At 34.9% G+C, this 12,655-nt stretch overlaps 1 pseudogene; it reads left to right on the top strand.

Moving 5' to 3' along the window:
- Positions 1-11,754: 11,754 nt before the first annotated feature.
- On the top strand, positions 11,755-12,137 carry LOC120605212 (protein S100-A14-like; annotated as a pseudogene).
- Positions 12,138-12,655: the final 518 nt, after the last annotated feature.

A 12,655-nucleotide genomic window follows, 5' to 3' on the forward strand; every position in this document is an offset into this window, starting at 1 on the left:
AAATTTTTTTCTGGATAAAGAAGCACCAAACAAATAGATCTTTAAAATCTTTAGAAAGAAATCACAGAAAAATAATTATAATCTATAATTCTGAGTTTTGTTTTTCACAAAGATAATAAATTAAACATTCTCCATTGACATTTCTTTATTGTGCAAAATGAGACTGATTAGGTCAAACTGTTCTTTCAACCACGCTTACATGCCAGGCATGGCTATTAACATTTGCAAAGAGAAATGGAAAATGTTCCAGGGTTTGAAACTGGACGAGGGGTAATCAACCTAAAATTAGACATTGATAGTGCTGTCTCCCCTCCCTTGATTCTTTCAAGATTTTCTTCTATGAAGCAATGATGAGCTGAAGGAAAGGAAAGCAATATATATTTATAAGAGTTTTTTAAAAATTTAGCCTAAATATCATATTTAAGAAAGAAATGGCAGGATAGCCCATAGCCAAGGCATTCTCAGGAATGGTGTTTCAATGTGTTTCCTCTTCACATCGCAAACTCTTTGCAACATGACTTCAATATTTGTTTTACTCAATTTTACTCTCTATAGGCTCTACTTTATTCTAGATCCTTCTGTGGATTACAAGAAAGCCAAAATTTGTGATCAGACTCTTCTTTTCATGCCTGCATCCTTGCAGCTTCTCCAAGTGTTCTGTTGAGGGGAAAATGCCCTAATTTCAGTCATATTTTATGTCTACCAATGCACTGTAATACATAAAACATTCTTATGGCCACATACACACAGAAGCCTGTTATAAAGTACATTTCCAAGACATATTGCTTAAAATATTTTTTATCATATTTTAGTACCCCCTCCCAATTTTCCTTCCTGTTTGGATCCCAGTTAACCAGTTCCCTTCGTAGACCCTATGCTGCTGATAGCTGCATTTGTTGAATAGCACACGCGTTCAATAATAAATATAAATAATGCCGATAACTAACCTTTGTTCCAGAGATAGACCTTTGTGTTACATGGATATTTGCCCACCAGGGCTTACTGAGGGACATTCTCCCTTACTTTGTCTTCTGTTTCAGATTCAGCGTTCACCTGTCGATGCCTTTGTAAACATCAGATCATGACAACGAGAGCAGAAAATCGTGAGCCCTTCACATCTCGCAAACTGTAGAAGCTCGTTCTCAGAAGGAGAAAAAAAGTGTTAATGGATCTTGGTTAAAATAAAAGTTTGTGTGTGCTGAAAGTGGTGTCTCAATGAAGCTCCATGAGTGAGATGCAGAAACACAATCACCACACATCTGACGTCTGATTTAACTTCCTCAGAGCATTTCACTTCTTGAAAAGGAAGATTCTTAACTTGGCAATGTTTCCTATGCATTAATCTTTTGAAAGAGTCTAAAAATTGAAAGAGTAATTGAAAAAAATGGTATTTAATAATGCAATACTATTTCAAGAGGAAAATAAAAGAATTCCTTCTTTAGGGTCATGATGGGATAAGGCTAATGAGAAGAGAGTCATGGAATAGTTCTACTGCATGGCTATTGAATTGCTCTTTTATTAAATTTAAGTAATAATGTGACAATTAAATTTGCATTAAATATATTTATTTGTAGAATATAGATCTACACTAGTTCATTATCTTTAATTTAGATTTAATTAAATGTTTGTAGATATTCAGGGGTTACTAATTTGATTAACTTTTTATATATTGTTTAATCTATTTCACTTGCATATGTGTTCAATATACATTTTTGACATCGATTAGGCTTGGCTTAATTTCCAGACTTTCATGCCAAAGCAACATTCCAATTTCAATTTAGTTTACTACCATACCATTATTCTATCTTTTATAGTTTTTAAATACAAGTTTTTATAATCAAAGTCCTGATGTATTCTAAACAACTTTTTAGGTTGACATATATAATTGAACTTTTTGAAATAAAAACATATTGCTAAGTTATTTCAGAAACTCAGTGGATTAAATTTTCTTTGAAATGTAGGCATCATGATAATAAAATTAATTTTTAAAATGAAAAAATATATATTTTGTGCATACTGTGTAATTAAGAATTGGGGAAGTGGAACATCCTCACTAAGAATTTTTTTAAATGCAATTATAATGAAAAAAATAACATTGTCAACTAACAGACTCAAATATTGAAAAAGAGTGACCATGTCCAGCACTGGCCAGAGCAGAATTCACTAACCCTGCTGGTGGAATTGCAAATTGCTATGCACTCACTAATGTAGGAAAAGTCTTTAAAATATGCATAACCTCTGATGAAATAATTATATTTAGAAATTGTATCTATGGAAATAACCAGAAATGTTAGAAAGTTGTACAGAAAAAGACATTTATGCCAAGTCATTTATAACAGCAAAAGTTGATAAACAGCATAAATATTCAAAAAGGAATAATATCATAAGGAAATAACTACCAAAAAAAAAACACTAGGTAGTCATTTTAAATAAAGATGTAGAGAAATATTTGTTGGCATAGAAAGAGACTCATAATAGGTTGCTAAGCAAAAGAAGCAGCCTATATAGAGCATAATGCTAATTTTTATTAACTTACATGTATTATCATAAATGTATGGAAGTAAGGTAAGAATAGATATACCCCAAAATGTTAGCATTGCTTTCATTTGACTTATGAGGCAACAGGAGATTCGATATGGTTTCTCTTTTTTATTATCATTGCCCTTTGTTTTTAACTTTTTTAATATATATTTTCATCAGAGAACATCTGCTATTTTCATAGAATTGAGTTTAGCATCCTTTAATTGGAAAAATGCTTAATAGAGATTACGTATTTTTTCCCCATTATTTTCTTTATTGCATTAGAGACAAAAGGTGGGAATGATGTCCTTTCCTATCCTCTTTTCCCTCTGACCCGCACAGCCCTGCACAGAAGGATTAGCAAATTCACTTGGTCATACTCCATGAGCAGTTGCATCATGAGTGAGGTTGCTGTACATCCAAACATCACACTCATAAGCGGTGTCTGTTTTTAATTATTCCTACTTCTTTTTGGCTGAAATGATTCACTGAACTAAGGCTTCCATCTGTGCTTAAAACCAACTTGCTTTCTGTCCTCATGTTTTATTGTTTGTGTTTAGATTCTTTCATCTCCTCTGTTCTTTGAATAGGTCAGCCTGGGGGGAAGAATGGTGAGATTCCAAAACTAGATTTGGGTTTAGTGAAGTGAAGAGGAGATTATGGCTTTAAATTAGGAAACATTCTCCAGTTCTGTTTACCAAAGGGCTCTGCAGATTTTGTGCACAAGCCCAACCAATAATAGAATGGTTTATTGAGTTTTTTTCCCCTCTCATTGTCATTTCTGCCTGTAATTCCATTGGGAGCCTCCTAAGAAAGGGTCATTGGGATTTGAGGCAGGAATCAGGCATTCCTCAGTGCTCTAAGCAAATGCCATTGAAAAAGATTTTGCTGCAACCAGGACTGGCATCATGAGCCCTTGATCTGGATTGCACTACAGGCCCCACTCCTAGAATGCCCCTGAGCTTGTTTAATTCTCTGCTGGTGCCATCCTGAAATCTTTAATAATTTTTGAACAAAAGGCATGGAGCCTCACAAATTATGTAACTTATTCTAGCCCAGCCCCAAACACTGAATGTCCTTTCCGATAAAAGTGGCAAAGTCAAAATTCACATGTCGATAGGTTAATTTTACATATTGGAGAAAAGAACATAGGAATACCACTTTCTTTTAGATTGCCTGTCAATACAAATAATAAGAAGAATGGTCTTTCTCAGAAAGCCTACTGAGTCCTTACCTTTTACTCCTAACTATAGATTTACATTTGAGAATCATTTTCAGAAATGAGGTAAAAGCTCTGGGTTCTATGCGCTGTTATTGGAGGAATGGAATAGAAGAGTTATGAAACAGTTATGAAAACCAAAGATAATCCATGATCTCAAGACTCTAGTTTTGTAAGTAGTCTCACTTATTTATAAAAGAGTGACTAATCTTTGGGGGAGGGGCGTTTCTAAACTTATGTCAAGATTAAATTCAGTTGTAAATAGAAGAGCAAATCTTGCATGATGAGCCCAATGAGGCTCTTTTGGATCTTAACCAGTCATTGACTGGTGGGCAGGTCAGCTAGTGACTCGAATTGTGACATCATAAAATGGTCCCAGTATTAATTCTTTGTAATGCCATTTCTAAGAAAAATAACATCACTCTCGTCCTTCCCCGGGATTTAGTTCAGAAGCCTATGCTCATGGCTTTTCTAATCAATGTCAAATTTCCTTTGGGACAAGGTCAGGAATAGCTTTTTTAACTGAAACAATAACTAGAGATCAGAATTAAATTATTCCTATCCACAGCCAGCATAAATTTATGTTTACTTTGTCTCTTTCAATCCAGTGCCCTGCCAAAAAATTTATGCTAAATGCATGTAATATTCCAATCTGTTTAAAAGATTTGGTATAAAATGAAAGAATAGAGTGTATTATAAATAACTGTCTGTTGACAAGCTCCAGGGGCATACTGTATTTCTTTTAAATTCATCATATTAAAACAGATATTATTCTCATATGCTAATACTTGCTCTAATTTGTTTACAACTAAATGGGTCAACGGACCATTAATTCAGTTGCAAAACTGTCATCTCTGGCATTAGGTTGGGTAAAACTAATGGGACTTCTCTGGTATTTGCTCACACAGTCTGCTCAGCACTTCACATTAATGATTTCTATTGACAAGGTTATTGGATTCAAAATGAATGTTTACATTGAAAGGGGAAACAAGTGTCAAATATGAAGCTCAAATAGATACTCCAAGCTGGAGAGGCTTATCATGGCTTAAACCCTCTACTGTTTATTTCCCCTAATGAAAAGCAAAGACAATAGGAGACATAGGGATAAATGTAATGAACAGAAACAATACTAGGGTCCTGAGAGGCTAATCCAGGCACAACAGAGTTAATCTAGGAGAGGCTAGGGGAGGTTTAAGGCTAAAGACTGAGATAAAACTTGTTACTTTTTGGTCCTGTTGTACCCAATGAATGACTCTATTTGTAAAGAAGATTTCGGATTTTCAGACCAGTGGGGCAGAAGTTACATCCTTGATTTTTCTTCTTAAACATACTTGGGTACTTGTTTCCAAAATAAATGATGTTGAAGATCTTCACTTTTTTCTCAAACAACAAAATAAAAGGAGTATAACAATACAGATACTTAAGAAAACACAGATTTTGACCCAATGCCAAAATGTCTCTAAGAGACATATTCAACAGATATTACAATCATATCATTTTGTAAAACAGAGAAGAAATGCCATTTTATTTTAATGTTCCAAAGGTTAAAAAATAAAACCTACACATTTTATAAAGTGTAGGTTTATTACTTAAATAAAGTCCTTTTAAACAAACATTTATTTTAAAATTGCATGTTCTGCATTAATTATTTCACATATAAAGTTGGATAAAAGAGGTTATGTCCAAAACAGTTTAATTTAAGAGTGTGGCTCTGCTTTGCATATATTTGCAAAATCCCTGTGCACAAAGTTGAACGTGCAAACTTTTAAAATATGAATGAATTAAAATCATTTAGGATTTTTCCAAGGGAAGAAACTAACAGTTCCTCCTAAACACTTAAGCATGCATATCATGATTAGAATTTAATATTTATTTATATGTGTTTGATGTAAAATTCCCATAAAATGAAATTAATATTTCAGAGAACTAACTACATTTTTTCAATTCAGTAGCACATCTTTAAAAGTATCATTAAATTTATATAAAAATCCCCACAGATTAGATCTGAGACTATATTTTTGAACTGTCATCAATTACACTATGCTTCACATTTGAATGAATGAATGGAAAATCAGAAAACAAAGTAACGAAGGGCAAAAACAGTAACATCACGGCCTTTTAAAGAATGGATAGGTAGCAAAGGAGAGAGTGTTACTGCTGGAATGTTAAATGAGAATTGTGAAAAATGTTATCTCTCATATTTCTAAGAGAAAGATTCTAATTAATAGCAATTTTTCCTAATTTGAAATGTTAATATGGAAACATATAAAATATGAAAATAATCTTCTTACAAAAGATTAAATTTGCATATAATTTTGAAAAGTATACCTTAACCTAAAGAGGTAATATAAAAATTATGATAAAGTGTAAATGTTATTTTAAAATATATTTACCATTGTTGTTTCTATTGTTTAATAAAATGAATTTGAAAACATATATCTTCCTCTCCAAAGAATATATCATTTTTTTACATATTTGTAAATGCATTTGAAAAGTAAATGTGTTTATAAAAGATTCCTTTTGAATTCTATTAGCGAAGTTATATCTGATTTTACTTAAACTATTTTCATTTTCTAAGGTATCATCTTTATATTAATAAACTTAAACAATTTATAAACCAACAGTAAAAAATGCATTTCTCATGCATACGTTTTGTTTAATTCTTAGCTGTTATTGTGTAACTGCTTTTAAAATAATTTGTAATGTCATATGCTCAACTTTATCAAGGTTCTAGGTAACAAATGAAATAGATTAAAATATAAAAACGAATCCTTAGTTATCATACTTAGCATAGCTTGCTTACTGAAATACAATTAAGACATTCAATAACTGGCATTATTATTTCATTCAAAGAACAAAGAGAAACCATTATATTGTCTGAATTTATTGTCTCCACAGCACCAGATAAAGATCAATGTTGGAAATTATAATTACAGGTAGACTTTAGGTCAATGTAAGTCAAGATGTTAGAATTATAGCTGCACAACAATCAAAATGGTTCCTTTGAGGCATAGTAAACTTCATATCACTGAAATTATTTAAGAGAAAATGGAAAAACAAGATAAAACACTTTCTGGTAAAAGTCTTTATGAACTGGCAGTTGAACTAAATAATTTATAAGGTCTGTCTCAGTATATGTTACATTCTACAAACATTATGAGTGAGTCAAAAAGATGTCATTTCAGTTTAGGTAAATATACTTAGCCAAGATTCATATAATTTTAGGAGCAATACCCATGTTGAGTTCTTCGAGCAAGCTGTGGTGATGAGACCCATCCAGGCTAACAATACAGATAGCTCATTAAATAGTACCATCTTTAAAATGTGCAGAGTCTGAATTTTCCCAAAGACATTTAATCCTTTTCCCCTTAATCATCTCTCCTTCTCCTTATATGGATGTAACTCAACCATTCTTCTTTGGGCTCATCCCCACCTGTCAGTGTTTGTGGAATGAAAGAGTACATATGGTTGTGTGTTTGGGCTTGTATTTTCATCTCGTTTCCCAATCCCCCCCCCTGAGAGTTCTGAAAAAGTGGGCAGAAAGGGCAGTAACAGAAGGGGATAGAGAAAGAGGAAGCGAAATAGACAGAGGCTGTTGAGGGAAAATTACCCCTGACATGTGGGCAAGGAAAAGAGAAAGAATTTTATTTTGGCTTCGTTTTCCTCAAACAATAGCAGATACAAACAATGTCCCCCACCCTGGCCCCTGGGAAGTGTTCTCTAATCTTCCAAATCTGACTGAGGAGCTTATTGTAGGGCTCCAGTCTCCTGTACTTCTTTTTCTCCTATCCCTTGTGCCCCTGTGTAGGAAATGACTTTATGAGCATCTGTATTCACTACGGAAAGGAAGATCAGTGAGCAAAAGGTGACACTTTCCTTTTACAGAGCTAACATTTATTAAATGTTCGCTGTGTATTTTGCATATAGTATCTCACTTGATCTTCACATCAGCTCTCTAAGGTGGTACTATTTTCTGTGCCTGAGAGGCAGAGTAGCACTGTGGTTAAAACTTCAGACTTTGGAGCCATGAGTGCCAGTTGTAATTCCGACTCTGCCATAATTAGCCTTAGGCAAGTCAATTACCTCTGTATGCTTCCATTTCCCCACTGTCGAATGAGGGTAAAAATAGTGTGTACCTCATAAAGTTGTTATGAGTAGCAAATAATTTACTGTGTAAGGCAGTTGGAACAGTGCCAGGCACAGAGTACATGGTAAGCAAATGTTAGCAAGTATTGTCCTCATTTTGCAGGTGAGGAAACTGAAGCTTAGGGAATCCATGTCACGGGTAGTGAAAAGGAAAGTTCTCTTACTCTTAAATGCTATGCAAACCTGCCTTAAAACATAAAATATAAAAATTTATTATGTGCAAAATAGAGAACAACCATAGGTGATCAACCTCCTCAACATAGCCACCTAAGGCAAACTGGAACAGGCGGGATCAGCTTTGGAGGTCAGACACCGGAGATCCATAGGCGCTTGGACATCTTCAGCTGAAAAGCCGTTCCCACTAGGAAGTCGCCCAGATAGACCTAAATGGGAGGTATTAATTCTTAGTATCTGGCTATTACTCAGAATGTCAGCTCTTCTTTCCTAATTCATCAGAATCATTATAGACCAATGGCATATAGGTCCATCTCCAACAGAAGTCCTTATTTAAGCAAGTGTGTTATCTCTAAGATGTAACCAAACAGCTTGGGCAGGGGATCTGTGTTTGCTGGAGACAGGGATGAGTTCAGGAAGTATTTATTTACTCAACAAATGTTTAACTGAACAACTACTATGGACCAGATGCCACACTGGGCATAGGCATTTGTGACACAGTTAGGTAAGGCCGTGTACTTCTGGAATTAAAGACTTTCTTCAGTGATTGATGCTAGAGAAATCGATTAACTACTTAAGGATGAGGAATATATCTACATTCTCTCTTTGTGCCATATGTTAAAATAGATTCTTAGATGTCTTGAATAATTAAAGGTAAAAAAATAGCAAATACAATCACAAATGAATAATTATTTAATTTGTTCATAGAGAAAAATTTTTCAAATGCATAAGCCCAGAGAAAAAATGTAACAAAGACTGTAATAGAACATTATGTTAATATTAATCTTTGTGAATTAAAATAACAAAACAGGAAAACTATTTGAAATAAATATAAAAAGTCAACAATCTGGAATTCACTTTGCCCTATTGCAAGATCACCATGTTGTTGATTTATAACCAATCCTGTATTGGCTGCCTTCTTCTAGTGCCTGGATTATTGCTTCAGTGTTCTCGTGTGCTCCAGAGTTCTTATTCACATTTTAGAAATTTCTCCCAAACAATCGACTGCCCAGCCCTGTCCTATTTCCCAGTGGAATTCTTACCATACCTCTTCTCCAGCCTGGACCCTATTGCATACCCTCAAAAGACAGGCTCCAACCAGGTCCAACACAAACTATCTTTTGAATTAGGACTGGCCTAGTCCCATTTCTCATCTGACAATACAAATTCTGTTATTGGCACCCTCCTTTAGGAGTTAGCTCTATTAAGTTTTTATCCATACCAGGATTCCTCCCCACTGATCTGCTGCTAAGATTCAAGCATTTCTCATTGCTTAGCCTATCTGGACGGTGACAAAGATGCGAGAAAGAAAACATTCATATTTATTTTAAATGGCAAAATTTATTTTTTTCCCTCTCTTAGCCCAAAGAGTTGTCCTGGATCTCTATTAAGAGATTTGGAGTTTTCCGAAGTACATTAGATACCTGTGGAGCAAAAAAAAAAGGTTTGCTCTCCTCTAGTAAAAGGTAAGCATATAGATCCCTGAATCAAACTTACCGATTGAGTCCTTACCAAAAAGTCAGAATCATACAATTTAGCTTGTATGATTACAAGTTTTATAAAAAAGTTTTCTTCTTCATAGTTTGTTAATATTTCTTATTTTAAAAGTTATATTTTCTTTTGTAAGTTACAAAATTAAGGAAGAAGAAAATAATTAGGTGTTTGTCTCTAGTTGTTTACATTACATTCAAGCTTGAAACTCCTGTCAAATCAGAAAGCCAGGAGGCTAATTGAAACGGAAACAGGAAACAACAACAATACACTTCTAACCCACAAATTTCACAGCCTCATTAAAACTCAAAACGTGGGAGAGCTGTGAAGGGAAGTAACAAGAGTGTCCTATAACCCGGATGGCCAGAGATCAGGCTCCTCTATTGCTGCGACTTCTATTAAATGATGTTTATTTTCACCTAGGGGTTAGGTTACTAATGGAGAGGACTACAGCTTGGGTATTCAGTGTCATTTTGCATATTTGTCAATGAATTAGAAGTCTCAAAACATTGTCAAGGATTTAGACTTAGGGATTTCATAGTGTTTAAGGGTATGAATTCTTTTTTTGAAGGGGTAGTTGGAGGAAAGATTTTTAAAAATGTGCTATTGAAACGCCAATTTAATCTTGAGAAAAATATCAAACAAATTTCAAAAGAGAGCATACTACAAAATACCTAACCAGTCCTCCTGGAAACTGTCAAGGACATCAAAACAAGGGTCTAAGGAGTTGTGACCACTCAATGTGATGTGTTGTCCTGGATGGGATGCTTGAAGAGAATAGAGTCACTGGGTGAAAACTAAGGAGTTCTAAATAAACTATGGACTTTCAATGAAAATGATGTATTAATATTTGTTCATTAATTGTTGACAAGTGTACCATACTAATACAAGATGTTAATAATAGGGGAAATGATAAAGGATATATGGAAACTCTCTGTACTATCTTCTTAATTTTTCTATATATCTAAACTGTTCTAAAAACTAAAGTCTACTTAAAACGAAAACCAAAAACTACATGTATAATTGAGATTAAAGTTTATTACTAAGTGTTAAGCAAGATAAAAACCTTTGGTTGTTACATGATAATCATCACTCTTCTAAAATATTTTTATTTTCTTTTAACAAAAGAATTGCAACAACCCACATTCACATCCTTTTTCTTTTTAAATTGATGGTCTTAAATAACTTTTTTGAGTTTTTTTCTTAATCTAAGCGTAATCATGGGTAAGAAGATACAGATAAAAAGAAGAAAATTAATATCATATAAATACATACAACATGTGTCGTAGATCTAGTAGTGAGAGAATACTTCACAAATTTGAACACCTGAATTTATCTTGAAAATGTACAAAGAACACATTATTTATGCACACATAACTTATGAGGGTTGCATAGCATTTCATTATATGATGGACTATTCTCATTTGGCAAGTGCATTATTTTGGGACATTTACATTCTTTACAATCTCTTAATGATACATTTTAAAACCCCACTCAGCCAAGTATTCTTTCTATTAATTGTTGCATATGGCTGTAATTATTTCCTTAGCATAAATACTCAGAAATGGGATTTTTGAGTCAAAACCTATGAATAATTTTAAGATGCATATAAATGTTGCCAAATCACCCTCTGAAGTTTGTACACTCTGATAAACTAAGTTTGAATGTGCCTGGAAGTTCCCTTCATTAATTAGATCAGCCAGGTACTTAAAAGAAAACTTTCTATGTACCATGCGCTTGTCATAAAATGCTCTATTACCAAAATACAATACAGACAGATTACAAGAGATTTTTTAAAGAAATTCTTACATTTTAAAACTATAACATTCTGCACTAAAAATCTTTTGGTTTCTTTCTCTTATTCTATTATGAAATGTAAATTAACATTGTTAAATATATTAAATAACGAAGGGAGAAATAGACGTTTATTGATGCCTTTATGTATTTTTCCACTTCCATAATAACAAGGGTTTAACTAAAATCAGTTTATAAGCATGTTTATTTTGATAAATTGGTAAAATTTGAAATTGATCAATTGAACTCAATGTGTCTTATATAAAACAGTAAATATAGCATAATTATTTTAGAAGAAATGCCTTTTAGGTCTCAGCGGCTGCCAGCAGGCAGACCATGAGCCATTGGCTCCTCTGGGACAGATTATAGGACGATACAATTCTCATCAAAGGACCAAGCGCATAGGCATCATGGAACAGTGTCCATCAGCCAATACCGAGGATGCCCAGGAATTCAATGACCTAGAGAGGGCCATTGAGACCCTCACCAAGAATTTCCACCAGAAATGGGTGGAGAGCGGGAAGGAGCCACTGAGCGATGGGAGCTGGTCGCCCAGCCGCTGCCCCACGTCATTCCAAGCAACTGTGGAATTGCCAACCTGGGCAGCTGTAACAACTCTAAACTGGAGTCGGGGAGTATCTAGAAGCTAATTAGAGAAGCAGCCAAGAGCGTGAAGATGAAGCCCCATCACGGGGGTGCTGAGAACCTTCCCCTGGAATTCTTGGGGGGGATGTTGGGATAAGGGGACCGTAGAGATTGCGGGGCTGGAAATGAAACTCCTCTTCCTACCATCACCATAGTACTATTCCCTAGCCCACACTCGCCTCACCTCTGCAAGGTTCAAGTCATTAATAGCCCTCCCTGGGATCTCTGCACTTCATTCCCGGGAGCTTTGCAAAGTTAACGGATGCTGGAGTCCCCACCAGGAGGCTAATGGGTTAGGGCCAGGGATGGATGTGGAGGGATGCTGGAGGGGGTAAGAATGGTGTAGAGACCATGTCATAAGGAAGCAGGGCAGACGGGAGCTGGGCTGTGGAAAATGATTTGAAAGGGATTGGGAATAGGGCTGAATATTTGGTATTAAGAAAGGTCTCTAAGAATCTACCCCTCCTAACCTCTTCCAAACCAGCTATCTGTCCAGTGCTATCTCTTCCTGCCTCCAGCTCTGCCCCAGCCTCCCTCAAGGACTATCATTGGTCTAGGGCAGGGGAACTGAGACAGCAGGGTGTGGGACAGGCTAAGGAGGGTGTGACCTTGGGAGTGAAAGGACAAGCGCGGTGCTTAGGCATTTACAGAATGCTGGTTGTTTTA

Source organism: Pteropus medius, unplaced genomic scaffold (assembly GCF_902729225.1).
Source record: "Pteropus medius unplaced genomic scaffold, Ma_sr-lr_union100, whole genome shotgun sequence".
Classification (NCBI taxonomy): domain Eukaryota; kingdom Metazoa; phylum Chordata; class Mammalia; order Chiroptera; family Pteropodidae; genus Pteropus; species Pteropus medius.